Genomic DNA, 14,700 nt, shown 5'->3' on the forward strand with positions numbered 1-14,700 from the left:
GTCACTTGTAAGCAGCAAATAGATAGGTATATTTTTACCCATTCTTTCAACCTATGTCTTTGATTGGAATATTCAGTCCATTTATATTCAAAGGAATCATTGATGATATGTGCTTATTGTCATTTTGTTGTTTTCAGGTTGTTTCTGAAGATTTTCTCTGATCCTTTCTTATCTTCCACTCTTTCATGTTTTGCTGATTTTCTTTAGTGATATATTTGGATTTTACTTTCTTTATTCTTTGCATATTTATTTTTGTTTTTTGTTATATGATTACTATTAGACATATATATATATATTATATATATATATATATAATATATATATATATATAAAGTCTTCTGCATATAGCAGCCTATAATAAGTTGATGGTCATTTAAGTTTTTTTTTTAAAATTAATTAATTAATTAATTTGACAGACAGAGATCACAAGTAGGCAGAGAGGCAGGCAGAGAGAGAGAAGAGGAAGCAGGCTCCCTGCTGAGCAGAGACCCCCCCCCCCCATGTGGGACTCAATCCCAGGACCCTGGGACCATGACCTGAGCCAAAGGCAGAGACTTTAACCCACTGAGCCATCCAGGCACCCCGGTCATTTAAGTCTGAACCCATTCCATCTGAGTAATTTCTTTAGAGAGTAAAAAAATTTCCATATTTGGTTTGGTTCTAAAAATACCAGGCTCTAGAGGTACCTGGGTGGCTCAGTTGGGTAAGTGTCCGCTTTTGGCTCAGGTCATGATCTGGGGTCCTGGGATGGAGCTACGCATCAGTCTCTCTGCTCAGTGGGGAGTCTGCTTCTCCCTCTCCTCCTGCTCCTTTCCCCTGCTAGTGCTTTCTTTCTCTCTTTCTCTCTCAAATTAAAAAAAAAAAACCAGGGTCTAATAAGACTGAGTCATTTCTCTGATAAGAAAATAAAAGTATTTTTTTCTTATAGTGATAACTTCCTTTTTTTTTTTTTTTTTTTTCCTTTTCAGAGAATGTGTGTTCTGTCAGTAGCTAAGAACACAGATCTGGGTGCTGATCAAGAATTTGAAGTAAGGCCTGAGAAATTACAGAACTGAGGTAAAATGTTTCCAGAAAACACTATAAAACCTATCACGATATTTTGTGGTATTTCAAGCACTTAGACAAAGGTGAATCTGAGGTGAATATGAAAAGGGTGAAGGCTCAGCTTAGTTTGAGAAACAGAGAAGTCTGAAAAGCAAAAATGTGAATTTTTATTTCCAGTGTAATTTAAGGATGGCTTTTTGGTTTTGTTCAAAAGAGGAAAGATTAGTGAACTTGAGTTGGATGAAACCTCAATCTTTCATCATGATTCTTTAGGCTTTGTCATTTGGCTTCACTGACAATATCACCTACCATTCTCCCTTCACAGTGCCCTCATGGTGTTGACCTTCATTTGTTTCCTGGTACACTTACTTTGACTCAAGGATATTTACATTTGCTATGTCCTCTGCCTGAAATGCCTTTCCTGCTGCTATTTCCTTGGCAGCTTCATTCTTACAATTCTGGTCTCAGCTCAAGCAGCATCTCCTTAGAAAGCCTTTGTTACCCTAAACAGCCTTTGTATACTCTATACCTCCCCATCCTCCACCATCTTGTATGTTCATTCATGGCTCTCCTCTCCTTTGGGACACATTTCCTGATGATAATTTCCTGACCCTTCTACAGTTGGGCAGGACTCTAGGACAAGTTTTGGCCATTAGGATAGATGAAAGCAATGTGATGGTGTAATCTCATCAGCCTTGGTGCTCTCCACATGTGAGAACAACGTGGAACAGAGCCCCACTGATGTATGGTGTATAGGGACATGCATAAGGAAAAAAAATCCAACTTGTTGTCTTGGGATGCTGAGGTATTTGGAATTATTTGTTATTGTAATGTAACTACCTCCATCTGGCCTACAACATCACCATATTTATTTTTTTGTAGCATCCTTAAATGATCTCTTTTATTTATTATAATTCTGTCCCCTCTTCCAAACATTGCCAAGTACATTAGTAGTACATAATACACTAGAGAATTAACTTTCTATGTTGTCTGTGGATCCTCCTCAATCTTAATCAAGTCTTTCAGAAAAACCCTTAGATCCTCTGCTAACTGCTTTGGCACAAATCTGGTAAACAGAACTTATCCATGAATGGCCCTTGCTGAGCTAGGTTAGATTCCCACTATCTCAATCTCTCCCTACCCCAGCTCATTTCTTCTGATGGGAGGGAAGTATATAACTTATTTCAGGAAAACTATGGAATAAACAGGATCAGACAGAATGGATATTCTTTCATGTCCCTGACAAGGTTCTCCTCCAAACATGTGCAGATGAAAGAATAAGGTGGTGTTTCCAGAGGCTACACAGAATCTATTCTCCCTAATCATTACCCTATTTAGTTAGGTAGAACTGATATCTTCATAGGCAAGGGGAATATGGTACCTTTACTCTGCAGCTTACTAGCCCTGACATGGATATGTTAATTCAGTGTAAAAAATCTTTAAGGAGTCCATAATCTCTCATGGTTCATTTCTCCCTCCAATTTCCCCCAACTCCCTTCTCCTCTCCATCTCCCTCTGTCCTCCGTGTTATTTCTTATGCTCTACAAATAAGTGAAACCATATGATAATTGACTCTCTGCTTGATTTATTTCACTCAGCATAATCTCTTCCAGTCCCATCCATGTTGATACAAAAGTTGGGTATTCATCCTTTCTGATGGAGGCATAATACTCCATAGATATATGGACCACATCTTCCTTAACCATTCATCCATTGAAGGGCATCTTGGTTCTTTCCACAGTTTGGCGACCGTGGCCATTGCTGCTATGAACTTTGGGGTACAGATGACCGTTCTTTTCACTACATGTGTATCTTTGGGGTAAATACCCAGGAGTGCAATTGCAGGGTCATAGGGAAGCTCTATTTTTAATTTCTGAAGGGATCTCCACACTGTTTTCCAAAGTGGCTGCACCAACTTGCATTCCCATCAACAGTGTAAGAGGGTTCCCCTTTCTCCACATCCTCTCCAACACATATTGTTTCCTGTCTTGCTAATTTTGGCCATTCCAACTGGTGTAGGTGGTTTCTCAATGTGGTTTTGATTTGAATCTCCCTGATGCCTAGTGATGATGAACATTTTTTCATGTGTCTGTTAGCCATTTGTATGTCTCCTTCGAGAAGTGTCTGTTCATGTCTTGTGCCCATTTTTTGACATGATTATCTGTTCTGTATGTGTTGAGTTTGAGGAGTTCTTTATAGATCCTGGATATCAGCCCTTTGTCTGTAGTGTCATTTGCGAACATCTTCTCCCATTCCATGGGTTTCCTCTTTGTTTTGTTGACTGTTTCCTTTGCTGTGCAGAAGCTTTTGATTTTGATGAATCCCAAAAATTCATTTTCGCTTTTGTTTCCTTTGTCTTTGGAGACAGATCTTGAAAGAAGTTGCTGTGGCTGATGTCGAAGAAGTTACTGCCTATGTTCTCCTCTAGAATTCTGATGGATTCCTGCCTCACATTGAGGTTTTTTATCCATTTCGAGTTTATCTTTGTGTATGGTGTAAGAGAATGGTCAAGTTTCATTCTTCTACCCATAGCTGTCCAATTTTCCCAGCACCATTTATTGAAGAGACTGGCTTTTTCCCACTGGATATTTTTTTCCTGCTTTGTTGAAGATTATTTGACCATAATGTTGATGGTCCATATCTGGGCTCTCCACTCTATTCCACTGGTCTATCTGTCTGTTTTTATGCCAGTCCCATGCTGTCTTGGTGATCACTGCTTTGTAGTAAAGCTTGATATCAGGCAATGTGATACTCCAATTTTGTTTTTCTTTTTCAACATTTCCTTAGCAGTTCAGGGTCTCTTCTGGTTCCATACAAATTTTAGGATTGTTTGTTCCAGCTCTTTGAAAAATGCTGGTGGAATTTTGATTGGAATGGCATTGAAAGTATAGATTGCTCTAGGCAGTATAGACATTTTATCAATCTGAGGGTTTTGGAGGGGCGGAGGGGAGTGGGAGGTTGGGTGAGCCTTGTGGTGGGTATTATGGAGGGCACGTATTGTATGGAGCCCTGGATGTGGTACATAAACAATGAATTCTGGAACACTGAAAAGAAATTAAAAAATAAATAAAAATTTAAAAAAATCTTTAAGGAATGTCTCCATTTAGAAAATTAAGGGGTTGTGGGTACCTGGGTGGCTCAGTGGGTTAAGCCTCTGCCTTCAGCTCAGGTCATGATCCCAGGGTCCTGGGATCAAGGCCTGAATCAGGCTTTCTGCTCAGCAGGGAGCCTGCTTCCCCCTCTCTCTCTGCATGCCTCTCTGCCTACTTGTGATCTCTCTGTCAAATAAATAAATAAAATATTAAAAAAAAAAGAAAATTAAGGGGTTGAATTGCTCAGCAGTTTCCAAACTCTGTTCCCTGAAGTGCTTGCAGGGGTTGGCAAGAGAAACAGAGTGATTATTGTAGGTTGACTTTTTTTTCTTTTTTAAGATTTTATTTATTTATTTGACAGAGAGACAGATCACAAGTAGGCAGCGAGGCAGGCAGAGAGAGAGAGGGAGAGGGAAGCAGGCTCCCTGCTGAGCAGAGAGCCCTACGCGGGGCTCGATCCCAGGATCCAGGGATCACGACCCAAGCCGAAGGCAGAGGCCTCAACCCACTGAGCCCCTGTAGGTTGACTTTTGTCTGCTCTCTCCTTTCTTGCTCCCTCTTCAATCAAAGCAGCTCTGTTTAAAAAAAAAAAGTCCTTTTAGGGAGAGTCTATGTAGTTTTTCATTGAAAGGGATTTAATACTTTTAAACAATTTTCAAAAACAGACTTATGCTCTTAATGTTTGGAAACTAGAATCCTATTATGTTCAAGGTACTGTGCTGGGCACAGGGCACAGTGGGGCACATGAAAGTAAAGAAGATCTCACCCCTGATCTCTTGATTTAGGAGAAGAAAGAGACTCTTGCGCAAATAATAGCAGGGAATGAACAGAGGTGGGGGAAGGAGGGAGGAGAAGAGAGTACTAGGTGTGGACTGCCAATGAAAGTCACCATAATATGCAAGCCCTGCTGTGATTGACCCTTCCAGCCCCATCCCAGCAGCATGGTTGATGATGGGGTACCTTCTCCAGGTCTTGGTACAGGGCTTTTTTTTTTTTTTTTAACTTCTAAAATGGCTTTGGTACCCTAGTTACCCAGTACTCAGCTTCTGATTTCTTATTCATCCATGAGATTTTTTTTTTTTGGTCTGATATATTCTATGCCCTTAACAACTTTATTTCATATTAAAAATGTTGGTGACACATAGCTTGGCAATTTCTATTAGAAGCCAAACACTTTTAGAAAGACATAAATTCACTCCAGTGTCAAGAGCTTCAGAGATAAGAAATATTGACATCTAAGGAATACCAAGTTCATAGATTTCAGTGTCCCTGGCTACCCTACTACCTTTGGTGACCTGGCTATGAAAGTGTTACTGTGTCTCATTTCAACAGAGTTTTCTGATTCTTCAAGGTTCAAATGCAGCCTCTGCCACTGCCTTTGGATTTTGGGTTATTATTTTCTTCTCTTGACTTTAGTTTCTTCTGTGCAGAAGTTAGATCTTATTATCTTTACTGGATTTTAATCTTTTTCTTCTTTTTGGTCATGCATTTCTTTATTGAAATTTCTAATTTTTAACATATGCCATAATTTATATGCCTTAAAATCCAAATGCTACAGACATATATAGTAAACTTTCTCACTTCCACTCCTGTCTTCTATTTGCTCAGTTCCCAGCCCCACCTTCTCTCATAGGTAACTATTTTTATTCATTTTTTTGAGTCTTCCAGAACTTCCTCCTACAAACATGGTCAAATACAGATATCTTGTCCCCTTTCTTATTATACAATAGAAGCACATTGACACTTTCTGCACCTAAAAAGCTATCTTTTCTGTAGATAGAATGTACCTTTATCCCTTTGAACATCTGCTTTGCATTCCATTTTATTGATACAGTTTAATTTATTTAACTAGTCTCATGTTAGCTATATGTGTTGCTTCTTATCTTTTACTATTATAATATTGTAGTAAGTTACATTGTGCATGTGTCATTTCTAATGTATACAAATGTATCTGAGAATAAATTCCTAGAAGTGGGATTGCTTGGTCCCAGGGTGTATAGCCTTTGTAAATTTGTAGTGTTTTTTCTTTTTTTTAAAAAAATATTGTGTTATGTTAGCCAGATAAAATACATCATTAGTTTTTGATGCAGAATTCCAAGATATATTGTTTATGTACAACACGCAGTGCTCTATGCAATATGTGCCCTCCTTAATACCCACCACCAGGGCCACTCACCTCCCATCCCCTCCCCTCCAAAGCCCTCAGTTTGTTCTTCAGAGTCCACAGTTTCTCATGGTTCATCTCCCCCTCTGATTTCCCCCAATTGACTTTTCCTTTCTTTCTCCTAATGTCCTCTAAGTTATTCCTTATGTTCTACAAGTTAGGGAAACCATATGATAATTGGCTTTCTCTGCTTGACTTATTTCACTCAGCATAATCTGCTCCAGTCCCATCCATACAAAAGTTGGGTATTTATCCATATATTCCATTGTATATATGAACTACATCTTCTTTTTTTTTGTTAATTTGTAATTTGGTAACTATTGTCAAATTGCCCTCCATTGGCATTGCACAACTTGACCCTTCCACTAGGATTGTATGAAAGTGCCTGTTTCCCCACAGCCTCACCATCAGAAAGCACTGTCAAACACTTGGATTTATGCCAATATAGTAAGTTAGATATGACATCTCAATGTAATCTTTTTTTTTTTAAAGATTTTATTTATTTATTTCACAGAGAGAGATCACAAGCAGGCAGAGAGGCAGGCAGAGAGAGAGATAGAGGAGGAAGCAGGTTCTCCGCTGAGCAGAGAGCCTGATGTGGGACTCGATCCCAGGACCCTGAGATCATGACCTGAGCCGAAGGCAGAGGCTTAACCCACTGAGCCACCCAGGCGCCCTCAATGTAATCTTGATTTGCATTTTTCTTTTTATGATTCAGGATAATAATCTTTTAAATGTCCCCAGGATTATTTATATTTTAAGGTTCTGTTCTCAATCCTGAGATTTCTTATAGGTTTATGGCAAAACAACTCTTCCTGGTTTACCTATCCACAGCTTGTCAAGCCACATCCCCAAGCTATGGATGCTCGGTGTTTTCTCCAGCCTTCTTATTAATTTTACACTTGGAAACACTATTCTTCATCTTCCTCTGTTCATCTCACTTTATTTGAATGTTATACATGTCTTTGTATGAAATTGTTTTCCAATACTAATTCTCTTAGCCGAAGAACTTGCTGGTACATTCACCAGGATTATCTTATTACTACATAGTTCCCTATGGTCTTATTAACCATAACAAAACAAAATAAAACAAAACAAAACCAAGCAAGAAAAACCAACTAAGGCCTTTCCCTCTTTGTTCAAATCCAAGAAGATTGGAGTGAAGAAGGAGTGATCAGTATCATCAATGTGAGGAATTTTCCTACAGCTTCTGAGCTGATAAGACTATTTTTCACATAGATACTGTGTAGAGGCTTTTTTTTTTTTTTTGGCACCTGAATACAAATTCACAGTGAGAATGTAGAGAGACTTGGCAAAGAGAATTGATACGTAAGAGTCCTTGGCAAAAATGAATGCATGCAGAAAGAGATTGTGGGGCATGGTGCATCTGCCCTCTATATCCTAATGTAGATCCCTCTCTTAACTTTGTTGTCTTTAATGTATCTGGCTTAATTTGATACAGGACATGACACAATATTTATATTCTGTGGCTAAGGGCTTTCAGAGATTAAGCATAGCACCTTAGCTTTTTCCTACATAGTAAGCACACAATCACATTATTTGGTTAGTTAATAACATAATGCAGATAATTATGACAGGATAGATGTGACTCGGGGCTGGCTTGATGAGCACGTGGACTGAGCAATCACATAGGGCCCCGTGTTTGGTAGGAACTCGTGCTTTGTTGATATTCTGCTGTCATCTTGATGAAATTCTTGAACGAGGGGGGCTAGTCCTTCATTTTCATTCTGACTGTGCCCCACGAATTATATAGCTGGCCCTTCCTCATGTAACTTGAGGTTAGATTGCCTGGAGAATCAAGTCTGTTTATGGAGCAGAGTCCAGTGTTTCAGTGTTATTTGTGAGGCATCTGTGAATATATTTCCTTCCATTAATGTGACTGACACTTCTGTTTGTAATTTTAATTGGAAGTGACAACAGGGGAGGATTTATATTTATTTTAACCTTTTATATCTTACTTTAGAAAGCAGACCAGATATAGCCATGAAAAGCAAATGGACGAGTGTAAGATCTTGCTTGTGCTCCTGTGCTCCAGACAATACCATTAGGATCTGTTTCAAAACTGTATTAAGCATAGCCATTTCTTTCCCACATAGACATGGTAGGTCTCATTCCTACATATAAGTTTAGGAATAAAATCTTAATTCAGGTTACTTGCAAAGAATATACCAAAAAGACTTGAAAATTCAAATATTCTTCTTGAGCCTAGAGTTTTAACCATCATTTGTAAGTGGTTACAAAACAGTTCAATAGTAAAATAACTTTCCAAATTAAGATACTCAAGAGTTTAACCTGAAAGTATTATAGATAATAAGTTCATTTCCCTTCTTTGAATCTACAAATTTAAGAAAAGTGAATAATCTGCATTCAAAGGGTAAAGTTCAAAGGCAGCATGTGTTGTCCTGGGTTGGGATGAGAAAACAAGCATACCCTTTAGAAGCAAAAACATAGTTGGGCTAACCTCAGTGTGAGGGATGCTGTTACACAAGCAGCTCAGTCATGATTGGAAGTATGAGAACTTGTTTACTAAAGAGAACTCTCATATCTGTTGGAGCCCTAGAGAAGGGAAGAACACAAGTAAAGTCATTTTTGTTTCTACCTACGGACCTCCTGTTTCGGGTACAATGATTGTGCTACTGCATACCAATGACAATGATTTATAATACATTGCTCTGGTCTGCATGCTAGTTTGCTCTATAAGATTAAAAACTATAACCCCTAAAAGCAGGAAGATATTTCAATAGTTCAGTCTTCTAATCAGCGCTTCTAGCTCTGATGTAATATTTCCTTTGGAAACTCCTCAGGTAAATATTGCTGGAAATCCTAGAAAACTCTCTTTATAACAGTGAACTGAAGGTGTAGGCCACTTGTCTTCATTTACAAAGGCAACATGGAAAGTATGGTTGAGGTATTGTCTTTAGAAGCTTATCTCTTTTATCCATTTAAATTATTTGGAATTTAATCCATTGTCAATTTGGTTAACTCACCTTCTTGAACTTTAATACATTTTGATTGGCAATACTTTTGTTGTCTTTTATTATCTCAACAAGAGTTACTGCTTTTCAATTTCCTGTAATTTTTAGACACATCTAAGTAAGCAGTTGAGTGAATTTGTTGACAGTCTGATTCTACCATGCCCTGTTTATAATAATAATAAAGAATTTATTGCTTTAGCCTTGCAGCTGGCTCAGTCCAACAGGAGCAGTTAATTTAATTTGAAGTGCCCTGAGACTTTTTGTTATTGAGAATCTGTTCTTGAATGAGATTACATTTGTTAGGTTATTTCAATGAGACTACTCCTGAGGAACTTGACCAAAGAATCACTGTCTTTCATCAATCTGAGTTAAAGTTGGAATAGCAGGTTGTTGGGGTAGTGGGAATCTTTCTAAGTATTATGAATTTAACAAGTTATTTAAAAATCTAATGCAAACTATTTGTGGATTTGGGTTTTTTTTGGTGAACATTAGATCCTTTAGGTACATGTATTCATCTAACCTCCAAAACCCCTTCTACAGTATCATTATCAGAGAGGTGAGAACTTTCCTGAGCTCAGAATGTTAACAGTGCTAAGTTGTGCCTCCAAAGGAGGTCTGACTCCAAAAATCCAGGCTTTCAGTCACTGTCACTTAAAATTTCTAATATGAAAACCAAATAATTTTTGTTGAGTCCTATTAGGGTACAGTTATTCCCTTCAAGCCTTTTGGTAAGTAAATAATAACTGTATCATAGGCCATTTAGGTTCCATGTAGTGCTATCTTTAGTGTTTTCTTACTCCTTGGTTTGCTCTTCTTCGTCGTTTCTAAAAGGTAGACATTCTGCACATTTACATTATTGCTTTCAGGAGGAGAAGTATACTTCTTGGTAATGCCAATTTTCACGTATTACAAAGGACAAAATATGACCACCACTAATTGTACCAGAAGATCATTTCCACTGGTAGATATAGTGAGTTTAGGGGCAGTTATGCTATTCATAGCATCATCATCATCATCAATAATAATAACAGCAGCTTTTATTGAGAATTTGCTCTTTACCCAGGCTTTCCTCTAAGTGATTTATAAATATTGCATTTGATCCTCACAATGCCTGTACAAAATAGATAGTACTAATATTCCTGTTTCATAGTGTGTGAAGTTGAGATTCAGAGGTAAGTAAATTTGTCCAAGATAATGGAGAAAACTCATGTCCCAGAGTTGAGCATCCTGGACTCACACCTAACTCTCTATCCTACTAACTTCTAACTCTGTTTACTGTCTCTAGGCTTATGTTTTATCATTATAAAAGTAATAAATGTGTTTACTGTCTCTAGGCTTATGTTTTAGCATTATAAAAGTAATAAATTTTCTTTCTTTTTTTCTAGTAATAAATTTTCATAAAAGATAATTTGAAAAATATATAAAAATTACTGGGCAAAGGAAAATAGCCACATAGTTTCTACTAACCAAGCACAATCACTGATACATGTTGTGGCTTTATTTATATATTTAGTAAAGAACAGAATTGTTTTCCTTTTTCTTACTCTTTTAAAAATAAAGTTGTAATTGTACCGTATGTAGAATTTTTAAAGATAGACTTTATTTTCTAGAACTGTTTTAAACTCACAGAAAAAATTTTGGAAGATAGCAGAAAGTTCCAATATACCTCAGACTCAGTTTCCCCTACTACTAACATCTTACATTAGTGTGATGTATTTATTATAATTAATGAACCAATATTAATATATCATTATAATGTCTGTAGTTTATTCATACTTCCTTATTTTTTCTTTTGTTTTTAAAGATATTTATTTATTTATTTGAGAAAGAGAGGAAGAGAGAGTGTGTGAGCAGGGAGAGGGGCAGAGTGGACTCCATGCATGGAGCCTGATGTGGGAGTTTGATCTCATGATCCAGAGATCATGACCTGAGCCGAAATCAAGAGTCAGAGGCTTGACTTACTCAGCCACCCAGGCAACCTCCTTATTTTTTTCTAATATCCTTATTCTGTCCAGGATCCCATCCAGGGCACCACATTCCATTTAGTTGTTATGTTTTCTTAGTTTCCTCTTGGCTGCAACAGTTTCTCAGACTTTGTTTTTGATGATGTTGGCAGTTGTGAGGATTACCAGTTAGGTATTTTGAAGAAGGTCCTTCTATTGGAATTTACCTGGCTTTTTTCTTTTTCCTTTGGGTAGACTGGCATTATAGGTTTTTGGGAGGCATACCAGTGCCATTTTCATCATATCATATCCAGGGTACACACTACCAATGTTCTGCTGACCTTGATCACCTGGGCGAGGTAGTGTTTGCCAGATTTCTCTCCTTTAAAGTTAGTCTTTTCCCCTCTTCCCATATCATAATCTTGAGAAGAAGTCACTTTTGTACAGTCCATACTTAAAGATTGGAAACATATATAATTTTATTTATTTATTTATTTTTATTTTTTTACTATTTATTTTTTCATACACATATTTAATGCATATCTAAATGCATAAAAAAACCATTTCATCTTTTGAAGAACTTTTAGAAACTATACATTTTTAAAAAAATTTTTAAATTTATTTTCAGCATAACAGTATATTTATTTTTAAGCATTATTATTATTTTCCATGTTGTACATTTTTCACAAACATTTTTTTATGCCTGCACACCATTCTGTGGCTTACTAAACTGCTTCTTGCAGCTAGGCATTTAGGTTGTGCCTTTTGTTTCTTTTAGGAAAGAATCTTACAAGTAGGATTGCAGTTTAAAGAAATAAACATATTGAAATTCTTGGTGCATACAGTTCCATCAAGGAGTTGAACTAGTTTACTCTTCCATTAGCACTATTTGAAAATGGGTCTTTTGCTTGCCCTTCTGCCCATGGCTTATTATTATTTTTTTTGGTTAAGCTTTTGGAAAAATGGAATTTTACTGTTATTTTAATCTGTATTGATTTTATGATTGTTAAGGTGGACAATTTCCCTGTGTATTTCTCAACTAGACTTTCATCTTACTCACATGTATGACTAGGATAATAATGTCTATAATATGTGAAAGAACTTAAGATTTATTCATGTATTTATAATATGTGAAAGAACTCTGACAGACGGACAGAAACCAACCATCAACCATTTGTAAGAAAGCTTCCAAAAACCCCTTTCAGGCTTTGATGTTTTGAGTTTTTACCAAGAATTTGCCAAATCTAAATGCTGACAATAACTTTAAGGTAGGAGAATTCCAAGTATTAGGGCTTGGTATCACACCAACAGTTTTCAATCTGGGCAAGGATGTGATAGACTGAGGTGATTAAACTGATGTCAATTATTAAATATAGGTTGTGAAATTGGTAGTTCATATAAAAATAGATCATATGTGAAACAATCTGTGTGATTAACAAAAACTAAAGTGTGGGGCTTTCATAGCCTATTTCCCTCCTGTTTTATTCATGGGACACATTTGGGCACTGCCTATTTCACTAACCCCACCCCAAACTTTGTGGAGATAAAGGGCAAAAGTGGCATGAATAGGTTTTCTCAAGAAAAGTAATCAGAGAAAATGGGAAGTACATTCCTCTGGGGTCTATATCCTGTAAGGGGTTAGGGTCTACTAGCAATGATCAGTATAATTAATGTAAACATTTTAAAATGTGGTGTTTTGTCACAATGTTGATCTTATTGATACACAAACTTTGGCATCAAAAAGAATCAGGAGGATAAATTATTTACACTTAGGCTGATATAGTTGCTGTGTGGCGAGAGGCCACAGAAATAGTAGCCAGTCCTTTTCAGGATGAAGCAACCACGTCTCAACTCGGGCTCTCAAGCAACCACAGACTGGGTGGCTTAAAAATGCAAGTTTAGTTCTCACAGTTCTGGAGGCTGTAAGTCTAACATCAGGGAGTAGGCAATTGTCATTCCAAGCCCTCTTTTAGCTTGTACATCCTTGTGGGCTCATATGATGTGTGTGTGTGTGTGTGTGTGTGTGTGTGTGTTTAGAGGGAGAGAGGAAGCTCTCTGATGTCTTTTGTTATAAGGTATCTTATTTAACCCTGAATACCTCCCAGAGGCCCCATCTCTAAATACCATCCCACTGGGAGTTAGGGCTTCAGTATATGAACTTTGAGGGGGACAACATTCAGCCTATCATCACCCGAGAGTTAATGTGGTGTACTTATGGGTGTGGGGACACACCACACAAATACCATATTATGAACACAAAAGGAAAAATACACCATAGATATTGGTGGTATATTAGTTACTTTGGTTTTATTTCCCATTTAGGCTAATATATCAGGTTTTTTGTTTTGTTTTGTTTTGTGGTTTGTTTCATTAAGTGCATTTACCAGTGCACATGAATGTTAGTAGTTAACTAAGTGGTGATTTATTTTCTCCTGTAACAAGAAACTCATTGGTAGATGGGTTGGTTCAACAGCTTGCGGCTGATAGGGCCAAGGCCTTAAGTGTTCTCTTGCCGTTATTTCATGGTTGCAAAGTGATAGCTGTAGCTACTTTTCCAGCTCTGCATCCACATTCTAGGCAGGACAAAGGAAAAATGGAAATAATAAGGCAAGATAAAATAAAAATGGAAATAGCTGAATCTTTTAAGGACTTTTCTAGAAGCCCTAGTCCATGACTTCAGCTTACATTTAAAAAAAAAAATTTTTTTTCAGCATAACAGTATTCCTTGTTTTTGCACCACACCCTGTGCTCCATGCAATCCGTGCCCTCTCCAATACCCACCACCTGGTTCCCCAACATCCCATCCCCCCCCTTCAGTACCCTCAGATTGTTTTTCAGAGTCCATAGTCTCTCATGGTTCACCTTCCCTTCTAATTTCCCTCAGATCCCTTCTCCTCTCTAACTCCCCTTGTCCTCCATGCTATTTGTTATGCTCCACAAATAAGTGAAACCATATGATAATTGACTCTCTCTGCTTGACTCATTTCACTCAGCATAATCTCTTCTAGTCCCGTCCATGTTGCTACAAAAGTTGGGTATTCATCCTTTCTGATGGAGGCATAATACTCCATAGTGTATATGGACCACATCTTCCTTATCCATTCGTTCGTTGAAGGGCATCTTGGTTGTTTCCACAGTTTGGTGACCATGGCCATTGCTGCTATAAACATTGGGGTACAGATAACCCTTCTTTTCACTACATCTGTATCTTTGGGGTAAATACCCAGTAGTGCAATTGCAGGGCCATAGGGAAGCTCTATTTTTAATTTCTTGAGGAATCTCCACACTGTTCTCCAACGTGGCTACACCAACTTGCATTCCCATCAACAGTGTAAGAGGGTTCCCCTTTCTCCACATCCTCTCCAACACATGTTGTTTCCTGTCTTGCTAATTTTGGCCATTCTAACTGGTGTAAGGTGGTTTCTCAATGTGGTTTTGATTTGAATCTCCCTGATGGCTAG

At 37.6% G+C, this 14,700-nt stretch overlaps 1 protein-coding gene across 1 annotated transcript in view; it reads left to right on the plus strand.

Moving 5' to 3' along the window:
* Nucleotides 1-970: 970 nt before the first annotated feature.
* The window catches only part of ZPLD1 (zona pellucida like domain containing 1), a 347,010-nt gene continuing 333,280 nt past the window's right edge, over nucleotides 971-14,700 (plus strand). The window contains exon 1 of the mRNA XM_047723539.1: nucleotides 971-1,056. The gene's annotated coding sequence lies outside the window, so the exon portion shown is untranslated. The remainder of the gene's footprint in view (nucleotides 1,057-14,700) is intronic.

This window comes from Lutra lutra, chromosome 1, assembly GCF_902655055.1.
Source record: "Lutra lutra chromosome 1, mLutLut1.2, whole genome shotgun sequence".
NCBI classification, from domain to species: Eukaryota; Metazoa; Chordata; class Mammalia; order Carnivora; family Mustelidae; genus Lutra; species Lutra lutra.